General features: G+C 36.6%; 1 long non-coding RNA gene across 1 annotated transcript; it reads left to right on the plus strand.

Moving 5' to 3' along the window:
- The first annotated feature begins 7,130 nt into the window (after positions 1-7,130).
- Positions 7,131-17,972, plus strand: LOC143273727 (uncharacterized). Its single transcript, XR_013051913.1, has 3 exons — positions 7,131-7,279; positions 8,836-8,919; positions 17,691-17,972. It is a non-coding gene; the product is annotated as an uncharacterized LOC143273727 (long non-coding RNA).
- Positions 17,973-18,785: the final 813 nt, after the last annotated feature.

Raw genomic sequence — 18,785 nt, forward strand, 5'->3', positions numbered from 1 at the left:
GTTAACATGATGTCTAGATATACTCATTTTTTTTTTCTTGACTGGTAACTAATTGAGCAAATTAAACTCATTCTGATTTTCCTGGATTATGGAATTGCTTATTGTTTTAATTAATAGTTTTGAAAAACAAGGAAAAATAGAGTTTTGTTAATGAAAAATACAGTGAGTAAGACCATTGAGAGACAGTGTTCATACAGTCTATATACCAAATGTGACAAGCGCTTGTTATGGGGATACAGAGTGGTATCACTTAGTCTTGGTCTTTTGCTGGATTTTCCTTTATGTCATTGACAACATCAAAGAATGATAGGCTGCCATCTCATCATTCACAAATTGCTTCAAATTGAAAAAATTACTTACATGTTTCTAGGAAAATATTCATCTTCTGTAAAGAACAAGCCTGACAGACTTCAATAGTCATTTGTGAGTAGCAGAATCACCAGGTTAAGGAAATACAACACAGTTTTAGAAGGAAAGCTAATTACTGCCTCCAAAGCTTCCTTAGCTCAGCAAGAACACTTTTGTATAGAAAATAAGATAACTGGTTTTAAGTCTCCTAAAAATTACTCCTACAAATGCTTTCTAAATTAAACTATAATCCCTGCTTCATTCCAAATGTGTCTCTTTGTAGAATTATGAGGAAAAACTCCTGCACTTACATGCTAATATATAATTTTACAAAGTTGGCGCCCCATCCAATTTTTCTAATAACTCTGACAGCCTAACATAGTTCCTATATCCAGGGCATATAAAGCCTGTCAACTTTAAAATTGTCTCTTTCTTTCTTTGTCTTCCACCTCGACCTAACCTCCTTCCCCATTCTTAGTTTTAAAATGTATTTAGCGCCTAAGACAGTTCTCAGACTTCTTTTCTTTTCAGGGTTCCAGAGCCAAGAATTTAATTCTACAAAATATTAAACTTACTTAACCACATTTTAAGATAAATCACTGCATACCACACTTATATTTCTTTGTATTAAAATAGAATACTGAAGATTCATCTTTTTATTGTACTTATGTGATATTTTACAGTATTTTACTTCCATTCATATTTGATATTTTGTCAGGATGGGATTTGAGATAGGAACTTGTTATATAATCCTGATGGTTCCTGTATTATTTATATGTTTTTCAGAGGTATTACATGAAAAAAGAAGTAGTCTTTTATATAATTGTGATTAATAATTACATAAAATTAGCAACAAACATATTCGTTGCTAATTTTGTAAGGAAATAAGTGGTAGATATATGCACATCCTTTACATATAATTGATAATTTAAAATATATTTGGAGTCAGGTAGTGTAACACTCATGTATAATCTCAGGACCAGGAAACCAGAGATGGGAAGAACAGTACACCATGGCTCTTCTTAGCTGTATTGTGATTTTGAGGACAGCCAGGACTATATGTGACATTACACAATGTATTGGGTTCCATAGGTCTTCTGTGGTCTGAAACAGAAGATGAGGTTTTTCTTTAGTATGGAGTTTGCTTATTGTAGGACTCACCAGTTTGAAGATCATTAATGTGAAGAAACACATTGTAAGAAAGTATTGTAAATATGCATAGACATTGTAGAGACTGGGACATTCAGGACTGATTGTCTGAGGTCCAGAATTCATATCCAATTAGCAATCCAATATTGGGGGAACTATAGGATCTGACAGTGTTTGACCAAGGGAACCAGAGACCTCGAAGCACTTAAAGACAGAACACTGTCTTCATGAATTTTAATTTAATAATGGTCGATAAAACTGAGTTATAAATACTTAAAATATAATTTTTAGAAGCAGAATACCCTGAAGGGGAAAAGTTTATAAATCCACAATATGACCAATGTCTTAATCAATAAAATTAGAATCCCAAACCATGTTTTCTTCTTCCAACTTTTTGACAAGGCTAGATCATAACTGCTTGCTCAGCATGGCTTCTAAAGCTGTCAGTTGTGAGATGCTTGAGATGACAGGTCTATCATATTCTGTTAGAGTTCCAGGTCTTCGTTGAATTCTGTTCCTAATATATTCTTTTTTTCATACACATTTTCCAATAAATATGCATATTCTTAGACAGGTGCATGCTCACAACTGGATGAAAAGTAACTGCCATTCAGACAGCTGTGTCTTCCTATTGCCAGGAGATAATTGGGACATTGACATTCTCACATGTGTATGCTTGTTTGTTTGTTTGGCTTTTCCTTGCCTACAGGGTTATCAAATGGCACCCACACCTATTATGGATCTTTAGTTAAAAGATGAAGACTTTGTTGTGTTTTTAATTGAAAAGTGTTTCTTCTCTCATACAATACATTCTGACCTACATTACTCCCGCCCCCACTCCATCCAGCTCTCTCCCCTGCCTCCTCTTTCCTCTAGATCTACTTCTCCTCTTGTCTCCCTATTAGAAAAGTTCAGGCCTCCAAAAGAAGACAACCAAGCAAGACAAAACACGATACAATAGGACAAGGCAAAAGCCCTCATATCGAGGCTGGACAGGACTACCCAAAGGAGAAAAAGAGTCCCAAAAGTGAACAAAAGAGTCAGATATCTGTTCCCACTGTTAGGAGTCCCACAAAAACACCAAGCCAATAGCCATAACATATATTTAGAAGTCCTGGTGCAGACCCAAGCAAGCCTTGAGCTTGTCATCTCTGAGCCCATGTGAGCCCTGCTTTGTTGATTCAGTGGGCCATCTCATCCTGGTGACCTCCATCTTCTCTGACTCCTACAATCACAATCTTTCCTTCCCTTCTTCCATAAGATTCCCCTGATCTCCTCATGGAGAGATCAGATGAAGACCTCCAGTTTAGATTCTCTCTTTGCATAATGTCTGATTGTGAATCTCTGTACCCATTCACATCTGCTGCTGGAAAAAGCCTTTTTAAGGGTGACTGGGTAAGATATCAATCTGTGAGTATAGCAGAATATCATCAGGAATCGTGGAAACATTTCATTGATTTGTTTTCCTTTTTCTATTTTTTCGCCAATCAGACCTGGAAGAAATTGGAAGTATGGTACTGAGGAGAGGTAAAAAGCCATGTGGCAGAGATAGAAATAATATTAAAAAATTGATTTAAGTTTAAGAACTAGTTGGGAAAAGCCTAAGCTAAGTCTCAGCTTTCATAATTAATAAAAGATCTCTGTGTCATTATTCAGGAGATGGCAGGTCAAAGAAAGACCTGCTACATCTGATGTCCAATGAAGAGGCATGTATATCCAAGCAAAGGATCTGAGAAGGTAATAAAACTTCCAGGCATGGATATGGATACAGAGTCTGACATGGCTCCCTAGCACCCCAGTCTCTGGCAGGCTTCTGAGTGCTCACCAAGGGTTGGTCATGGCAGGTGGCCTGACCCTTTAATGCATTCAGTCATCCATACAATAAGCAATTCCAGACTGAGAAAACCTCTTAACTGCTACAGTCTGCTTGAAAATGTGCTTAGGTGCCAAAGAAAGAAAAGAAAATGGGCATAGATAGTCATAGAAAAAAAGTAGTTTTAAAATTATAAAGTTAAGGTTTTTTTTTTTATTCATTTCACATACCAAACACAGATCCCCCATTTGTCTCTCCTCCCACTTCCCCCACCTCTACTCCCCTGCTCATCCCCTCCCCCAACAGGGTGAGTTCTCTCTGGGGGACAGCTAAACCTGGTACATTCAGTTGAAGCAGGGCGAAGGCCCTCCCCAATTTATCAGGGGTGAACAAAGTATCTGACTATAGTTAATAGGATCCTGAAAGCTGGCTGAAGTTCTTAAAGAGAGAGTAAAATTATGTAAAAGAATAAGCCATGTAAAGCTGGGAAATACCATACCATAAGGTGTTTGGACCCGATATAATGCTTTATTAACTTTAATTCTTTTTAAATGTAGTGAGCACAAATCAACATCTACTGAGAGACATTGGATTGTTGAAATAACTACAAAATAAAATTGGGCTATATATTTTAAAGATATCTTAACTTCAGAATGGTAGTCAGGAAATATGTTTTATTGGGGGAGAAGTTTTGTGTTGCAGGATATTTGTTTAACTATGCAAAGGTGTGGTGTACTTGTTTAACTATATAAAGGTGTATTATATATTTGTTTAACTATGAAAAGATGTGTTGAATTTGTTTATGTAAAGATGTGTTGTTTTACCTTGCCTGCCTAAGTCTCCTGATTGGTCTAATAAAAAGCTTAATGGAAAATAGTGAGAGAGGAGGTATAGGTGGGACTTCTGGGCAGAGAGAGTAAGTAATAGGAGGAATTTAAGCTTGGGGGAAAAAGAAAATAGATGCCAGGGAGATGCCACTGGCCAGGCATCTAGACACAAAGAGAGCAGAAAAACTGAACATACAGAATGAAAAGAAAGATGGAAAGTCCTTAGGCAAAGTATAGATGAGTAGAAACAGGTTAAATTAAGTGGAAAGAGTGAGTGGGACAAGCCTAAGTTAAGGGCAATCATTCATAATTATTGATAAGCCTCTGTGTCTTTATTTGGGAGCAGGTTGGCTGCCCCCCAAAAATCCCAAATGCCTTTGTTTCCAGAAGAAATCAAAAGCTATGGATTCCTTCAAAATTACTAAAGATCAGATTTGATCAGGGGAGAAGGGGGACTTCCTGAAAATCTTGCCCACAAACATGAATAAAGAAACAAACAAAAACAAAATCACAAGACAGGTGATGTATATGCTGATCCCTCTACATGGGAACATCTCTGAAACTGATTAAGACATGATAAATCTTATTGGCTACAGAGTCCTCATGACTTATGGTTAAATGCCATCCTTTCATTTGACATGGATGGAGATTCATATTATAGTTTGTTTATGCAATCCAAACAGACATATAAAGTTGATCTGTGCCTTTTACCTGCTTAAACATAAATCAGAGAATTATCTTTAGCTGATTAGTGCACATTGTACATTCATACTTGTGTTAATGCAGACATGTTTGTTACCTTTAAATGTTTGTGTATTTTCAGAACAAAAGGATCTAACACCAATGAAGACCAATCAAGAAGCCCATGTGATCCAGTCTCTCTGAATGCCTCTGTTGCTACTTCCTTAAAAAAATGCTCAGGACAACTTCTAAGATGCTCCAGCCTCACAGAGTACTCCAGAAATGATTTCAGATAAGCCCTGTACTTTGCTATTACAAAGAGACTGGGCAACAAATGATACAGCTAGCTGTCTCAGGACTTGACCATTGTCCCAAATTTTTCAGGGTATCCTGAAGATGCCATTACCCCCAGACCACAGGAAGTAAGTATAAGAACATGAGGCCCACATTCTAAGACATAGGATGTATGGTTTGGTGACATTCTTTAGGTTATGAATGGCTGTCATCATTTAGGGGGATTAGTTGCAAGTTGATATTGGTCATGCTCAGGGAGGAAACTAAATAAAGAAGGTTAGATTAAGGGATTTCTTTCTTTTTCTTTTCTCTATTTTCTTTCTCTACTATCTAGCATAAAAAAAGGAAAGAAAGAAAAAGAAGAATAAAAGGGTGATATTGGAACGATATGATAAAAAGGTAGATTAGTGAATCTACTTTTTAACTAAAAAGGAACTATTAGTCTCGAATATTTTACATTGGTATGAATTTTTGTATATTGATACAAATTTAAGGATAATTTAGTTATATACTGTACATAGGTTTCTACTATTGTTTAAGGTATTGTGCCTATGTAGTTCATTTAAAAATGTAACATAAGTTTTTAGTTCTTGAAAGCTATTATTACAAACAGTTTATGATCATTAAGAAATGTAGTTTAGGCCCCAGATTCAAAAAGCCAGCCCATGGCAGTTAGGTTATTTGCTAGGCTAATCACTAGAGTAGACCGGTCCAGGCACCCTCTGGACCACTGCCAGCAGAACAAGGTGGGGTCAACCTTGTGGATTCCTGAGAGCCTTCCCAGTACACTGCCTCTTCCTCTGGATATGGAAGAAGGTTGTTTGGCTTGAACTGTTTGGGGGGCACCCAGGCAGGGGGATCAGGGTCTGTCCTTGGTCTATGGGCAGGCTTCTGGAACCCGGTGCCTGTGGTGTGACACCTTGCACAGCCTAGGCTCAGAGTGCTGGGCTCTGCTGACACCCCATGGGAGACCTCATTTGGAGGATGTGGTGATGTTTGGTGGCTTGGGAAAGAGGGCTGGGGGTGGGAGGAGGGATGAGGGGGGAATCTGCGGATAGTGTGTGGAGTGAGTAGAAAATTTCTTAACAAAGAAAAATGAAAGAAAAAGAAAGAAAGAAAGAAAGAAAAAAAAAACAACAACAACAACAACAACAACAAAAAAAAAAAAAACCCAGCCCATGCACCAAGGACAGGTCCCGGCTCCACTGTCTGGGGGCCTTCCAAACAATTCAAGTTAATCAACTGTCTCTCTTATCCAGAGGGCCTGGTCCAGTTTCATGGGAGCTCCTCAGCCATTGGTTCACAGTTCATGCCTTTCCACTAGTTTGGCTATTTGTCCCTGTGCTTTTTCCAATCCTGTGCTGAGACACTTTGCTCGGTCTTGGTGTAGGGATGAAGGGACTGGACCTGCCTCGGCTGAGTCTACCAGGTCGGACTGACTCCCGAGGGGAGACCTTGCCTTGGAGAAGGTGGGAATGGGGGTGGCTGGCTGGGGAAAAGCTGGGGGGAGGGGAGGATGGGGGAATCCATGGCTGATATGTGAAATTAAGTTAATTATAAAATAAAAAAATAAAATAAAAGGAAGACAAAAGAAAAAAAAGAATATTTTTAAAGTGCAACTTAAAAAAAAATACAGTTTAGTAGTTACTCATCTACAGCAATCAAAGTTGTAATTAGGTGTTTTCATGGTTAAAGAGAGATATAGTTTAGATAGATAGGTGGTCTTCAAACACTTCAGAAATCTACAAAATGTGGCATTCATAATGTTTTAATAACATAATGCTTTCAGGACAGTGTGATACATCTACTAATCTACTTCAGAGAAATTGATCAGCATAATATGAAGAATCTCCATATAAAGTTTGTTTTAAATGTAGCAATAAACTGCCTTTGCCTGGACTGCTGATAGTATGTTGTCCAAATGTGACCAGCAGCTCACAAAGGCATTTGACTGCTGACTGTTGAACTTTGTTAAGATAAGATAGAACTGTCCTTCAAAATTCTTGATTCAGAGAAAAGTCTGTTAGATATTCTAGGCCTGTAAGCCAAAGATGGACTCTTCATCATTGCAGAGGAAACTTGGGTGACTGTCCTGGCAGGCAGCTGTCTTTGTCATTTTTACAGTTTTGGAAGATGTTTGTTTGCTCTGCTCTTCCTGTTTACTCAGGTAATATTTTTTATCCTTCTCAAGTCTCTGATGGGGATGAAAACTGGATAATTATAGTTTTACAGTTTTCTTTGTTACAAAATTGAAAAAAAAATAAACTCATGAAATAGATATAAAGTTTATAAAAGTTGAGAGACATAAAAGCTTGAGTAGTTTATGTAAGAAAATTGTTTAAGGTCTAAAAAGATGTTTTTATGTTGGTAATACAAGTTGTGATAGAAAATGATTTAGGTACAAAATTCACCAGGATAGGGATAGATAATAGAGTACTTTCTCCAGTTTCCAAATACAAATGAGCTGAACATTGTGAAGATAATTCTAACCTAATAATTGTTTTATTGTATATAATTTAGAGATGTTAGAGAAAGAGCTTTTTATTGGACTAAAAGGGGGTTGGGACCATCTTTTTATACACTGTGTGAAGATTCCTCTGTTTTAACTCACCTGCCTAAAACACCTGATTGGTTTAACAGATAGCTGAACTTCCATTAGCTACACAGGAGAGGATAGGTGTGACTTCTGGGCAGAGATAAGAACTCTAGAAAGGAGTCTGAGAGGTGGAGGATTTGCCAGTCAGATACAGAGGAAGTTGGTCATATGGTACTGAGGAGAAGTAATGAGCCACAGGGCAGAATATAGATGATTATAAACTGGCTAATTTAAATTATAAGTACTAGTTAATAACCAGCCTAAGCTAAGGCCAAACTTCCACAATAAATAATAAAATGTTTCCTTATTTGGGAGCTAGCAGTCAAAAGAAAGTCTGACTACACCCCCCCCCACACACACACACAACACACTTGATTTCTCCAGGTCCAATCCCAACCTTCCCACAGACCCCTGCAAAATTCATTCTATTTCTTCTCTTATGGAAGTCCATGTGTCTACCTTAGAGCCCTCTGCTTTACCTAACCTCTCTGAGTTCAAGGATAGTAGATGTTTATCATTGACTTAGTAGCTACTATCCAGTTACAAGTGAGGACATACAATATTTGTCCTTTTGGGTCTGGGTTACCTGACTCAGGATTATTTTTTCTAGTTTGATTAATTTGCCTGCAAATTTTGTTATCATTTTTTAACAGCTGCGCAATACTTCAGTTATGTTAAAATGTACCACATTTTCTTTATCCTTTCTTCAGTTGAGGGACATCTAGGTTGTTTCCAGTTCCTGGCTATTATTAATAAAGCCACTGTGAATATAGTTGAGCAAGTATATTTGTGGTAGGATGTGACTGAGCATCCTTTGGGTATGTACCCAAGAGTGCTTTAGCTGAGTCTGGAGATAAATAGATTCCTAATTTACTGAGGAACTGTCATACTGATTTCCATAGTGACTGTGCAATTTTGTACTCCCAACAGCAATGGAGGAATTTTCCCCTTGCTCCACATCATCACCAGCATGTTAGCTATTCTGATATGTGTAGGATGGAAGGTCAAAGTAGTTTAATTTATATTTTCCTGATGGCTAAGGATGTTTAATGTTTCTTTAAATATTTCTTATCCATTTGTGATTCTGCTATGGAAAATTCTCAATTGAAGATTGTCTTCTTGAACAGCCATTCACGTATTCTCAAGAGTGACTTTTCCTGTTTAGTGATTTGAAAGAAAATGGCCCCCAAAGGGAGTTCCACTATTCAGAGGTATGGTCTTTTTAGAGTTGGTATGGTCTTGTTAGAGGAAGCGTGCCTCTATTGGGCAGACTTTGAAGTCTCTTTTCTCAAGTTTCACTTTGTGTGACAGAAAGTCTACATCCTGTTGTCTCTGAGTTAAGATGCAGGACTTTCCGTTCTAGCACCATGTCTGCCTGCACACTGCCATGCTCCTCACCATCATAATAATGAACTGAACTTCTGAAACTGTAAAGGAGCTCCCTCAATTAAATGTTTTTATTTATAAGAGGAGCTGCCATGGTCATGGTATAACACAAATCTTAAAAGGACTTAGAATAAAAAAAACAGAGCCAGATATTGGGGTAAAAGCTGAAAGATCAGAGAAGTGGAACAAGTCACAGCCAACCTCACCTCACCAACTCCTCAGCCTAACATGTTTCTTTGAATTCTCAGACTGAAAGCCTCTGAGTCCTCACCCCTGAGGGTCTTAGTTGAACTGCTGCGTAGTTCCTGTCTTCTTGTATTCCATTCTCCACCCAGCCATGTCACTTCCTAGGATTAAAGGTGTGTGCCACCAGGCCTGGCTCTGTTCCCAGTGTGGCCTTGGACTCACAGAGATCCAGACAGATCTCTGCCTCCTGAGTGATAGGATTAAGGGTATGAGCCACCACTGCCTGATTTCTATGTCTAATCTAGTGGCTGGCTCTGTCCTCTGATCCCCAGATAAGTTTATTAGGTACACAATATGTCACCAGTCATGGTGTCTATTCCCAGCAATGAAAACCTAAACTAAGACACTTGTCTTTACTTTGCTTATAATGTCAACTACTTCCATCCTATTCTCTAATTTGCTTTTTTATCCAAACCTAAAGCAAACCCTCATTCATGATGTAACTTCAATCTAGTGTCAAATGTCTTCCTCAGATACATTTCCTGAGTAGAAATTCACAATAATTAATTCTGTATATCCTTTCTTTGATTTCTACTCCCAGTAAAAAGTTAATTCCTCATTACTTCAGAGTTTGAATTACTTTACATTCTAGTCATTGACCCATCCTTTTCATTAAAAATACTCTTGAGAATTTAAAATCTTCCCCACCTTTCCTTTTATAAAATCAAATCACCATGCACTGTAAATTCTATCACTGCATCCATGCAATCTTCTCTCTTTTCAGTGTGTGACAGTTTTTTTAAGCCCCCCTCCTACCTCCTGGGACTGTTGCCATTGCCTCCCTATGGGTCTCCTTACATTTTCTTTTCCACCTTCCCATCCACTCTCACTCTAAGCAGAGGGTATGTGTGGGACTGTGACTGAGACACCCCTCCTACTATTCCTGTCATAAGAACATGCAGAATGGTTAGCTACTTTGTAAAAATAATTCAAAGTTGCAGAGAAGATACTTTGCTCCATATGGTCCTATTCCATTTGCCAGACCCACATAATCTACATCAACTTTCCTACTAAAACATATTTATTAGCTAGCTGTTCCTGAGAAGGAAATCAGTGAAAATTGTCTTAAGAATACTACTTATGATTCATTAATACTTTTCTTAATTTCTAGAGAAACGGCGAAGAAATCATCACTATTATCTACTCTTTTTTGCCCCTAAATACGTAAAATTCTTCAGTGTTTTGATGAGATGTTGCAATGGTGATGGGTATATTGTAATAGGAGTGTGTTTAATGAAGAGGCACAGTGGATCTGACGGTGAAGCATCCAGAATTCTTTGCTTTTGTTGCAACAAGGCTGCTTGTGATCTTGAAATGGGGGTTAGGGTTAGATACATAAAATAATTTACAAACATTTGATGTGAAGTGGAGGAAAAGTTCTAAGAATGACTAACCAAGAACAACTGCATTGTACTGGTATTCCTCAAAGAACTTCACAAAAGTGAGCTGACAGGCAGCCTGGAAACACATGCCAAGAGGAATACAGCAATTGACAGTCATCAGCATTCAGGAAGCTGGTGGTAAGGCCAAGCTGGGAAACAAAACAAACAAACAAACAAACAAACAAAAACAAAAACAAAACAAAGAAAAAACAAGAAAGGAGAACCCTGAAACATCTATTGTTGTGTTTACTTCTTTTTGCTTTTGTTTTGTTTTTATTATCAAGGAAGAATTCTTCTTGTCTTTCATCCACTCCTTGATAACAAAGTAGTCATGTTATCCATCCTAGCAACATGTGGAGAAGCCAGAACCTAGGTCACTCTACCCATTCTCTGATGATGGTGGCTTGTGGAAGCCAGTAATAACTAGACATAATAACAGGATAATTGTTTAATGGCAAGATTATCCTTAAAATCAACTGAAGATTTATTCAAAGAAAGTGTTTTAAATTTTGTTTAAAAGTATTTAGAAGTGTATGTGTATTTGTGTATATGTGTATACATTTGTGTTCATGTGCGTGCTAGAATGCATGTTTTTTATATTTATGAATGGAAATATGTGTGTAGCAATAGAAAAAGGAAGATGAGTAAAGGGCATATAAATAACACAAATAGTAGATAAACCTTCCATATTTGCAGGTGCTATCCTGGGAAGTTTTCAAAAATCACCACATGATTGTATACAATCATAAACCGACAAACTTTCTTAGCAAATTATCATAACCAAAAATTTTCCTTGTAGTGAAGAGTCTTTTTATATATCAATTATGAATTTACTGAAGAATAAATAAGGAACATAATCCCATTTATGGCAGCTTAAAAAGAAAAATACCTAGAAACAAAGCTAACCAGATAGTGAAAGATCTATTCAGTTCTCTTGAAAATGCTTTTGGGTGCATCTATAAAGCAGCTCTCTCCATACTTTTTCCCTACCACAAAGAAGACAGCTTAGCTCTGTGACATAATTTTGCCTTTATTTACTGTGTTACCACATCAAGACACCAAAGCAAGTAGCAAAGGATTGAGTCCATAGAATTATAGGCAAAAGAACCTTTTATTATTGTTTATTGTACCAGATATTTATTAAGTTACAGCCAATGTGTAGAGAGGTAAATTTGCTTGAAAATATGCAAGTAATATTATTTATTATTATTTTAAAGATTCAATTTCTAACTATAACCATGTGAAAATTACATTGGAAATGAGAAGCCAATATCATTATCACAAGAGTAACAGTCATATAACCTTCATTGTAAGATTGTGTAATACAGCACAGAATGACCATCATTAAAGTAGTCATTAATATGGAAGACTAATGCCCATTTTATTTAGAGAAAATGTCCATTTCATTGTTTTTGTATTAAACTTCTAAAACAGGAAACAAATAAGGAGCATTATGGCTTATTAATTTTAATTCAGTTCTTTCTACACTTGATGAATAATATAATTTGTCTGCTAATATACAAAAAATAAAAATATAAAACTATTTTGTTGGTAAAGAGTAATTTTTTGACCTTATCAGCCCTTTCTTAATTTGTATTTCCTTTCATTTATTTTTCTGTGTTCATTTCTCTTCCTTGTACTTCCAAATGAGTTTGTGCAATTTGTACAATTGGTGCTGCCATCAAAAATCAGTTTTCCTTCAGAGAATGCTTCACACGTACAGCTTTCTCAACCCGCACAGTTTCGGCTTCAACTGTCACATTTGAAAATAAATTAGAGAGTCACTATCCACCGACTATTGAAGTTCATGAATTAATTGACTTGAATGTTTAGGCTTTCTTTGATCTAAGCTATTTTCTCAGTAATACTGATTTACCCGACATTAAAGGGCAAACTGAGCAATGAGCTTCTGGTGCTACATTCACACAACGGCACCAGGATACCAATGAGTGGCATTAATTGCACTTGGGATATTTACATGGCAGCAGGATGCAAATATAACATTTTGGAATATACCAAATGTCAGATATTATTATCATAGTCACACCAGTGAGAGATATAATCATTGCATTCTATCCAGCTGATATAGTTTAACACATACTGTAGTGCAGGAATATCAAGGGAAGTTAGAAAAATATCCTGAAAGGAGGATTTAAGAATCTAATTTGTATAAAGTCTGACTTCAGAGCATACCTTTCCTAATCCCTTCCCTACAATAAGGGAAATTGAGAAATGTTTCTTTTTTAATATTCGGTTCTTTTAGAGACTAAATGGCAAGAATATGTAAATTTTAAGGAAAATAATCCAAGCTTCAAATAACTATATTTTTTTCTATCATAATTTCAGTGTGGAGAAGCAGATGTGGAAAATATAATTTATTATATGCCTATGTGATTAAGAACATTTGTATGTGAAACATAGGTTTATAACAAAAGGCATTTGCCCTGTGTCACTCCAGGGTATTATTTTCGCTTATTCATTTTCATGCTTGCTGAATAATTTTCTGCTTCTGAAAGAATAGAGGTCAAGTGCACACCAGCACCACTCTCTGTACCCAATCCATAGAGAGAGCACTTAATTGGTTTGTTAAATTACTTCTCTTGTACATTTCTTTGCATTAGATTTATATTTCATTGTCCTTACTTTTATTATCTTATATCCCAAACTATGACAACTTATGCATACCTTTTGTAGTTCTGTTTATATTTTTTTATTTTTGTTCTCTAAAGGGTTCTTCCAAAGGTCTGGCTCTGTAATAATTACAAAATAGTCTTAGATACAAGACAAAGAGAAAATTTTTCTAGAGGTCATAAATCCGGAATCCTGATAGTGAGTAACTTGGGATGGTGAAAAGGAGACACACTGGCTTCTGCTGAAGTGGGGTGGAGCTGGGAATGTAGCCTCACATCAGACACATGACTCTGAAAGAACCAATCACAACCATGGTACATGAGTTGATAGTTGTTGTTGCTGGCAGGATGGCTCATGATTCTTATTCCAGCAATGTAGATGCAAATGTGGGGTGATCACACATATCACCTACATGACGATAATATATAGGTTAATCCCTGAAACCTACAAATAGATAACATTACAGGGAAAATGGGAATCTGTAGATGTAATTTCACTTATAGGCTTGAAAATGGAGGCCTAGCTTGAGTTACAAATAGAGACTCTGTCCCCAAACAAAATTTAAAAAAAAAATTACAAAGCAAATATTCTTTTACTTTCTGATTCTTTTTTGAGACAGAGTTTCTCTATTATATAGTTCTGGCTGTACTGAAACTTTCTATGTAGTTCAGGGCAGCCTCAAACTCAGAGTTTGACCTGCCTCTGCCTCCTGAGTAATGGGATAAAAATCACATACTACTATGCCTCCATTCTTTCTGAAATCTTGAGTTTGAATAGTGTGAACATCTGATGATAGTTACTACCTTATTTCTTTGAAATAAAAAGACCAAATAAGAAAAACAATATCAGGATTACTCTCTTAATTGGTATAAAAGTTTTCCCTTCTGCAATTAGCAGATTAAGGGAATGTAACTTTATTTTATGAGCATCAAGCGCCAGGTATGGTTTGTCTTACATGACTGTGATGTTTTGTTCTCTCAGAATAATAATCTGTTATCAGTTACTGTGGCTTTCCTTCTGGGGACAGGGGGTGATGTGTTGCCTGTCATTCAAGAGGCTGAACACATCAAATGGAGCACAGAAGTCTTGTGTTATTTTGATGAGTTTAGAGAATAACAACCCGTATATATATCCCACTCTCAGAAAATGACCCTGCATTTGAGTCAGCCCAGGTGCATTAAATCTTTCCCCTGCTACGATTCTATGACTTGTACTGCTTCACCCCTTCTGTCTCTGTGTAGACATTTTTCTCTGATTCTGGGAGCTAATATGATTAGATTAGAGCTGTCTGGATCATCCAGGATCATCTCTCCATTTTCAAGCCTATAAATGAAATTACATCTACAGATTCCCATTTTCCCCGTAATGTTATCTATTTGCAGGTTCCAGGGATTAAGGCATGGCAGTTTGAGGAGCTGTTCTGCCTATTACACCAAGTAATCTCCCTTTTGCTTTCTCTAACGAATAGATTGTTGAAAGAAAAGAAAATCCCAAGCAGTGAAGCTTAAGGCTCAAACACCTATAATACCACAGAATACAAGGGCTTGAATGTACCCCATAGCAATGAATATACACACAATCTCTGCCACAGGTTAAAATTGAAAAATTCTCAATCAAAACTCTTCTTTTTCAATTATAAAACAAATAAGACAGTCCAGGTTCTTCTATCGAAGCAAAAATGTAACATATTACAGAGTTAGATAGTTTGACATATATTAAGTGGTCTGTGATGATAGAAGTATTAACATGTACAAGAATTGTTCTTAGTGAACTTGAAAATAAATACTAAACAGTTAACAATGGATAATAGCGAAAACTATAAATGCATTAACAGAAACCAAGAGGCAACATATTAACCACATGCCCTTTCAAATTTCCTCATCTCCTTTGCTCACTGGGGAGGCCCGCCCTTGCTCATTTTTCTTTGACTTGCACTGGTCAAGGCTCTGTAAAGTGAGAGAAGCCTTGGATCCTAGAATTGAAATTCTTCAGATCTGGCAAGACCAACCCTTTCAATTTACAGAATACTACTGAACATTTTCCTCCTCTAGCTTCTTTAAGGAAAATGTACTTAAGAATAAAAGATTTCTCCCAACCTGTCCACATTCAAGAGCTATGCCTTTCATTTATATTTTTTTCTCTGACTAGGAGACATTAAAAGAACACGACTGTGCTTTTCAACCTCTGTGATAATACCATGACTCATGCCTATGCTCTGGATTCTTTTGTTTATTCACTAATGTTTGATATCTCAATGACCTTGTCTGGATCCTTTGAAAGATTGCACTAAAGTTAAAAGTCCTCAATCTCAATTATTTAGCACATAATATAACATTGCAATCTTAGATGATTTTGGACATAAAAGGCTTTCATATTAATTAAGATAAGATATGGAAATTAGAAAAATAACATAAATTGTGAAGGCAGTTCTTATTTTAAGTAACTTTCTACAAATTATGTAAAATACCTAGCAGCCTTAACTCCCAACAAAACATGCTAAAACATATCAACTAGTCATAAATTTCCTTGAGACTCTTCTCTCCTTTTCAATAGTGATATCTAAAATAGCCATCTCAATTGGCATGTTGAAGTGCTGTTTACCAGGCAGTTGCAGTGGGTGAAGGCCGGAGAAATCTTAATCAGTGGGAAGGGAAAACACTAAGTCATTGGCGAGCTCCTCAAAGTGATTTGGGGACACAGGCTTGACATTCTCTCTAACTTCATTGTGCAGTGAACATACATCTCTAGTCTGTACTCATGATCTTGATGCTCTGCCATATCTTTTTGTTTTGTTTTGTTTTTCAAGACAGGGTTTCTTTGTGTAGTTTTGGTGCCTGTCCTGAATCTCACTCTGTAGATCAGGCTGGCCTCAAACTCACAGAGAGCCGCCTGGCTTTGCCTCCCAAGCATTCCACCATATCTTAAGCCCCAGGCAGATGAATCCATTCATTATGGACTGAACATTCTGAAAGGGTGAGTTAAACATATCTATTCTTGGTGAAGTTGTTAACTTATGGAATCCTGTCACAGTGTCAGAAAGCTATGAACTCAGTTCCACTTCACAGTCCCTTCTCTAGAGTATAATATAACTTTCTAAGTCAACATTGGTGGATATGTGTTAATAAAATAGAGGCATTTTTTCACTCTTTTGCTCTTTACTCTTTAGGAACCTGCCACCCAGCTCCCAAATGAATACATGGAGACTTATTACTTATAAATGCCCAGCATTAGGTTGGCTCCTTTTTTGCCAGCTTTTCTTAATTTACATTATTTCTGTTATCTCATTTACTATTTGCCTCTAGGATATTGTCTTTCTCTATTCTATATACCTTCCTTACTTCTTACTCTATGGCTTGCTGTGTAGCTGGGTGACTGGCCCCTGGTGTCCATTTTCCTTTTCCTTTCATTCCTTGATCTCTCTCCCCAGATCTCTCCTCCTGATTATTCTCTCTGCCTGCCAGCCCTGGCTATCCTTTCTCCTGCCAATTATTGGCCATTCAGCATCTTATTAGATTAAGCATATGTTTTAGATAGGCAAAATAACAGAGCTTCACAGAGTAAAACAAATACAACATAAAAGAATGCAACACATGTTTGCATCATTAAACAAATATTCTACATATATATATAGCCCATTTTCAACTAATATTCCACAACATTTGACTGAACTGAAATAAACACACTTTACCCTAAATCAAGTAAAATATTTTGAGCAAGGTAAAATCTGACTGGATAATTTTAATGTTTCTTTAAGACGAGGAAGGACATAATTTAATACATTAATATGAGCAGCAAAGGCATGCACATATTATTATGAATTTGGGTTTTGAGCTGGATGAAAGCAATTGCTTAAAGTTGCCCTGTAATTACACAGAAAAATTTCCCACTCACAAAATCACATCATAAGTGAAAATTAAGGAACTTTGCACACTGCTTTCACATTTTTACTTGCTACTTTTATGTAAATTAACAGCATAGGAAAAAGAAGATTTTCTAGTATTGAGAAAATTATTTTATGTTTTTTTTCTCCCAGGGCAAGAAGAAATTATTACACTAAATTCTCTGCTATTTATTGCATGTTAATAAAATAAAGGATATATATATATATATATATATATACATATATATATGTATATATCAACACAAATATGTGGGTATGTATGTTTATCTGTGTTTGTGAGGTGTGTGAGAGAAGAGAGAGACAGGGAGAGAATTTGTAGATGTATATATGAATGTGTATAAGTGCACAAATGATGTGTTGCAGAACATTTTCACTGTTAGTTTATTTTAAGATTATTTTATAAGTGTGGGTGATGACCCAGACATTATTCTTTCAGGTATCTCTTAAGAAACATCACCTGTGCAGAAGAGGAGGCAGCAAGAACTTAAGAGCAGAAGTTATATATGACTTCATGGAAACACTGTCTTCCAGACACAACCAGACTGAGGCATATCTGAACTTAAAAAGACTTGACAGCACACCCAGAAGGAGCACAGGTTTAAGCCAGAGGATACCACAGCACTGAAGGGCAGGGAGTAGACATTGGCTCGCAACCCAATCAAGTAGCTTTCTACAATTGACAGCCACAGACAAATAAAAATCTTTTTGTGTGTGTGCATATAGTGTCACTGGGTATATCAACCACAATCTAGGGCAAGCCCTATGCCCAAGGCTAGTTAGTCAACACAAAATTAACTCAGTGTTATATTTGTGAATTTTTTTCTTGCTTGAATATTTTGGTTTCTGGTTTGTGAGTGCGGGGGTGGGGATGGAGGCTGCTGTAGGTGGTTTCTTATTTTTATTTGTTTGTTTTATTTTCTTTTTTGTGTGTTTTCACACAGAGAAAAAAGGATAAAATTGAGTAGATAGAGTGGGAAGCATCTGGAGAAATTAGAGGAAGGGAAAGCATGATCAAAATTTATCATATTTTTTCAATTAAGTAAAGAACAAAATGGTTGTGAAATTAAAAAAGATTTCTTTGAAAAAACTTCAATTTAAAATAAAAATAGAAAAGAAAACAACATATTACTATAGTAGTCAAATCCATATTAGATGTAGTCCAATCACCTATTATAAAATTCACATTCATCAAAAATTAAATAGTATTGTTTATTAAATAGATTATTCTCTCATACAAGCACATTTCTAACACAGTTTTCCCTCCCTCCACACCTCTCAGCCCTTCCTACCTTCTCCCCCTAATACCTCCTACCTCTGTCTCCGCTTCAGAAAAGAGAAAGCCTCCAGGAGATGACAGCCAAACAAGTCAAAACAAGATTCAGTAAGACAAGGTACAGGCTCTCACATCAAGCTGGACAATCCAACTCAATCAATAGGAGGGGAAGAGTCTTCTGGCAGGAAAAGGAGTCAGATATACACAGGCTTCCACTAGGAGTCCCACAAGAACACCAAGCTAACAACCATAACATGT

The sequence above is a fragment of the Peromyscus maniculatus genome, chromosome 6 (genome assembly GCF_049852395.1).
Source record: "Peromyscus maniculatus bairdii isolate BWxNUB_F1_BW_parent chromosome 6, HU_Pman_BW_mat_3.1, whole genome shotgun sequence".
NCBI lineage: Eukaryota > Metazoa > Chordata > Mammalia > Rodentia > Cricetidae > Peromyscus > Peromyscus maniculatus.